At 41.8% G+C, this 5,492-nt stretch overlaps 1 non-coding gene across 1 annotated transcript; it reads left to right on the forward strand.

Annotated features, from left to right (window-relative positions):
* Positions 1-2,748: 2,748 nt before the first annotated feature.
* On the forward strand, positions 2,749-2,852 carry LOC112768557 (small nucleolar RNA R71). Its single transcript, XR_003185970.1, has one exon. It is a non-coding gene; the product is annotated as a small nucleolar RNA R71 (small nucleolar RNA).
* The last annotated feature ends 2,640 nt before the right edge of the window (positions 2,853-5,492 follow it).

The raw sequence follows: 5,492 nt of genomic DNA on the forward strand, positions 1-5,492 counted from the left end.
AAAAACTCCTAATTGCCTTGACATCACTGGGTGGGGGTAGTTTTTCAATAAGTTCTACTTTAGCTCTATCAACCTCAATGCCTAGGTGAGAGACCTTGTGACCAAGAACTATTCCTCCTATCACCATGAAGTGGCATTTTTCCCAGTTCAAGATCAAATTGGTCTCTTGGCATCTTTTCAATACCAAGGCGAGGTGATGTAGGCAACTAGGAAAGGAATCTCCGAATACCGAGAAATCATCCATAAAAACTTCAATGAATTTTTCTATCATATCTAAAAAGATAGAAAGCATGCAGCGTTGGAAAGTTGCAGGGGCATTACATAACCCAAATGGCATGCGCCTATAGGCAAACACTCCATACGGACAAGTAAATGAGGTTTTCTCTTGGTCTCTCGGATCAACCACTATTTGGTTATATCCTGAATAACCGTCGAGAAAACAATAATATGCGTGCCCTGCAAGTCTTTCCGACATCTGATCCATGAATGGAAGGGGAAAATGGTCTTTTCGTGTAGCCTCATTGAGTTTTCTGTAGTCTATGCACATCCGCCATCCTGTGACAGTCCTTGTAGGTATGAGCTCGTTCTTCTCATTGGTAACCACAGTGATTCCTCCCTTCTTGGGCACAACATGTATGGGGCTAACCAAGGGTTGTCCGAAATTGGGTATATGACCCCTCCTTGCCAAAGCTTCATAACCTCTTTCTGTACCACTTCCTTCATGATTGAGTTCAGCCTTCTTTGGGATTGAATGGATGGCTTGGCATCATCTTCCAACAGTATTTTATGCATGCATATGGCTGAACTGATTCCCTTCAAGTCAGCAAGGGTCCATCCAATGGCATCCTAATGCTCCCGCAGCACCTAGAGTAGCTCGTCCTCTTGATCTTGACTGAGGGATGAATTTATGATCACTGGGTAGTTTTCATTTTCTCCTAGATATGCATATTTGAGAGTGGGCGGCAGTGCTTTGAGTTCAAGTTTGGGTGCTTCTGACTTTTCGTTCCCTTCCTTTGGTGCATCTGGTATATGTATTTCTGCTGTGGCCACCTCTTCACTTGATTCAGATTCTTCCTCCACCAATCTTTTGTCCTCTTCAGGTTCTTCTTCTTCAAAATTCTCCTGTACTTCATCCTCAAGTGCATCTAACCTCATGCATTCCCCCAATTGTTCTGGTGGGTAACTCATGGCCTTGAACACATTGAATGTCATCTTTTCATTGTGTAATCTCAGGGTGAGGTCACCCTTCTGAACATCAATGACATCTCCAGCAGTGGCCAAGAATGGCCTTCCCAGGATGATGGAGGTCTTGGCGTCCTCCTGCATGTCGAGCACCACAAAATCTGCTGAAAATATAAAATCTCCCACTTTTACCAGCAAATCCTCTACTATCCCGTGAGGGAATTTGAACGATTGGTCTGCCAGTTGTAGGGCCATTTTTGTTGGTTTAGCCTCCTCAATTTTCATCTTTCTCATCATAGCTACTGACATCAAATTGATGCTGGCCCCTAAGTCACAAAGAGCCTTCTCCACCGTGATTTCTCCTATAATACAAGGGATCTGAAAACTCCCAGGATCCTTTAGTTTCTGGGGTAGTTTATGCTGAATGATAGCACTACACTCTTCAGTTAGTATCACAGTCTCATTGTTCTTCCAGCTTCTCTTCTTAGTCATTAGCTCCTTCAAAAACTTGGCATAGAGTGGCATTTGTTCTATGGCTTCAGCAAAGGGTATGTTGATTTGTAGTTTCTTGAAGATTTCAAAAAATCTCAAGAACTGGTTGTCATCTTCCTTTTTCTTCAATAGCTGGGGATATGGAGCTCTTGAGATGTTCAGTTGTGGCATCCCTTTTTCTTTCTGCGGACTTGGCATGGGAGGCTGAACACCATCTTGCTCTTCTCCCTTTTATTTGAGCCTTCTTCTTGTGGTTTTTGGGGCAGTTCCTTCAGTTCCTTCCCACTCCTAACTGTGATAGCTTGACACTCCTCCCTTTTGCTTGAATTGGCATCATAGCAAAGGTTGTGATTAGGAAGCTGCTTAAATAGATAGCTGATTTGTGTCTCCAGTTTCGTGATGGCAGCATTTTGATTCTGCATGTTTGATTGCACTTCCTCTCTGAATGCTTTACTGTTTCGAATATCTCTGCATACTTCTTCAATTAAGGTTTCGATCTTAGAGAGCTTGTCATCAATTGATGGTGATTCGGAGCAAATGTGCTGTTTTGGTTTTGATAGGCGTGTGGAGAAGTGTTGTTGTGGGGGTTGTAACGTCTCTGGCCTTGGTTTTGATCTTGCTCACTTTCCCACCCAAAGTTTGGGTGGTTTCTCCATCCAGGGTTGTAGGTATTGGAGTATGGATCATAGTTTTTCCTTGGTAAATTCCCAATGTAGTTGGCTTGCTCCTGACTACCCTCTGCTTCTTCATTCACTCCTTCTTGGGTTGTTGATGAAGTGGAGATTGCTGCTACTTGGTTCCTCTACATCTTCTTGGTGAGGTCAGCCAGCTGCTGGGTAATGAGCTTATTTTGGGCCAACAGAGCATCTACATTGTTTAGCTCCATTACTCCTCTTGTGTTCCCTCTTTCGGAAGCATAGAAGTAGTCGTTCTCTGCTACTGTTTCAATAACATCTATGCTTCCTCAATAGTCTTCTTCTTGTTCAAAGATCCTCCGGATGAATGGTCTACGGCCTTCTTTGACTCATAAGAGAGCCTTCATAGAAAATGTGCAGCTGCACCCATTCGTTGAACATGTCAGGTGGACACCTCCTTGTTAAGTCCTTGAACCCCTCCCATGCTTCATATAGAGTCTCACCATCTTGTTGCCTGAAAGTTTGGACCTCAGCTCTCAGCCTATTGATTCGTTGAGGAGGGTAAAATCTTGCTAAGAATTTGTTCACCACGTCTTCCCAAGTTGTCAAGCTTTCCTTTGGGAAAGATTCCAGCCACTTGGCTGCTTTGTCCCTAAGTGAGAATGGAAACAAGAGCAGTCTATAGGTATCAGGATAAACACCATTAGACTTCACTGTGTCACATATCCTTAGGAAGGTGGTTAGATGTTGATTGGGGTCTTCTTGAACACCTCCTCCAAATGAACAGTTGTTCTGAACGAGGGTGATGAGCTGTGGTTTAAGTTCAAAATTGTTGGCATGGATTGTTGGCTTTTGGATGCTACTTCCACAATTGCCTGGGTTTGGATTGATGTAAGAGCCCAAAACTCTTCTATCCTCCCCGCATGATTTGCTCTACCTCCTCCCCATGGTTGTGATCTTCTTCTTCATGATGGTTTTCCATGTTGTCTTCCATGTTTGGTTCAAATAATTCCTCTTCTTCCTCAGAACCAACCACTTTCTTTCCTCTTGCCTCCCTCCATAATCTAAGGAAGGTCCTCCCAGGTTCAGAATCGAAGGAAGTTGAAGCTCCGCTTCTTCTCCCTGTCATACAACCATTAAGTGCAAGCAAGAAAACATAGTGGGTTAGCAAACAGAATTGAAAATAACAAAGAAAAACAAAAGAGTAGAGGGGGAAGGGAAGAAGTTTAACTAAAACAGAAAGTAAATCACTCACACAGAAAATAAAATTCACAAATAAAAATTCTCAATCTAGTGATCTTCCAATTTAATCATTGTTGATGCACAATCAATCCCCGGCAACGGCGCCATAAACTTGATGCACGGAAAACTTGTCTCTCAACAAATCTCCCTTCGGCAAGTGTACCGAATTTGTCGTCAAGTAAAAACTCACAATAGAGTGAGGTCGAATCCCATAGGATTGATTGATCAAGCAACTTTAATTAGAAGAATGTTCTAGTTGAGCGAATCCAGAATTTGGGTTGAGAGTTGCAGAAATAAAATGGCGGAATGTAAATAACAGAAAAGTAAATCTAGAATTAAAGGACTGGAAGTAAATGACTGAAATAAATTGCAGAATTATAAATGGGAATGGGGATTTGCTCATAAAAGTTAAATGGATAAAATTAAAGAGAATGGGTTAAGATCAGAGATGGGGAGTTCATTGGGCTTAGGAGATTTTTGCATTTCTCAAGTATCCAAATCCAAACCCAATTTGGTCCAGCATGAGAAAGCATTTCTAGCTTGATCTCTTCATTCCTCTTTCAAGGTTCAAAAGAGATCCAAGTTTGAATAGCTTCTTTCCAAGATAACTACTCAATTGGATGAAGACGAAAGCTTTCAAGTAAATCAAGAGAAAAGATAGAAGAAGAATAATGAAAATTAGTATTGATCCATCAAATTACAACAGAGCTCCCTAACCCAATGAAGGGGTTTTAGTTGTTCACAGCTCTTGAAAATGAAAACAAAGTAGGGAGAATACATCATAAAACTAGAAAATGCAGAGAAAGTAAAATACAGAGAGTAGTTCTCTTTTTCCAGCCTCTAGAACTCCTTAAAAATTCAAAGCTACTCCTATATATACTATTTCTCTCAGCTTCTAGTTTGCTCTTCAAGTCTTGGGCCTTTGGATCTAGAGTTTGAAGCAGTTCTTTTCTTCATTTGGGCTTGGCTTTTACTTGCAGAGAGAAAGTGCTAAGTGGGTAGAGACTTTAGCTCAGGGCGTAGGTGTAACATTTAGTGAAATATAAGTTCGAGAACGTTAGTGCACTTAATTTTCACTACGTCAATGTACCCCTTGCTCACGTAGAGCCCACTTACTAGGTTAACGTGGCTTCTACGTGGCCTTCCAACATTCGGAACGTTAGTGACACTCACATTTCACTACGTTCCATGTGCCCCTATCTCCGTTAGATCCACTTAACTAGGTTACTGGCTTCTAACGTGCCATTCTTAGCCATCCACGTTAGTGCAATGTTGAGTGTCACTAACATTGGTCATCATTCATTCTCATCGTTAGCTTCACGTAACTTAGTTAACGTGGAAGTTAACGTGGCTCCTTGGGGGGTTGGTTGCTTCCAACGTTAGTGAGATGTTGGGTCACTAAGTTGTCGACACTCTCACTTCTTACGTTAGCTCCCTACGTTTAACGTGGTGTGTTGCATCCTTAGGCCAACGTTAGTGACAATGTTGAATGTCAGTAACGTTGGCTTCTCTTCCCCTTTAACGTTAGAGGCCACGTTAACTAGGTTAACGTGGGCTCTAACGTGGCACTCATGAGTGTTTGCCAACGTTAGTGACAATGTTAAGTGTCACTAACGTTGGCTCAACTTCCTTCTCTACGTTAGAGTTCACGTTAACTTAGTTAACGTGACTCTTAACGTGGGCAATGATGGCTTTGAGAGTGTTATTGGCAATCACTTTTCTCATTAACTTTGCAAGTTACCTCCCTTTCCTTGCTTCCTTTGGTCCTGAAATCAAGCAATAGAGTGCATCAAAGTTCTAGTCCAAGTCATGGTAATGCAGCATACAATTTGTCACTAAATTCATGCAAAATCCTCATGAAATAATGTAAAATGCCAATGTATGCTTGAATCAAGGTGTAGGTGAATATCTACCCAAAACTAGCTTATTTCCTAAAGAAAT

The sequence above is a fragment of the Arachis hypogaea genome, chromosome 17, assembly GCF_003086295.3.
Source record: "Arachis hypogaea cultivar Tifrunner chromosome 17, arahy.Tifrunner.gnm2.J5K5, whole genome shotgun sequence".
Classification (NCBI taxonomy): Eukaryota; Viridiplantae; Streptophyta; class Magnoliopsida; order Fabales; family Fabaceae; genus Arachis; species Arachis hypogaea.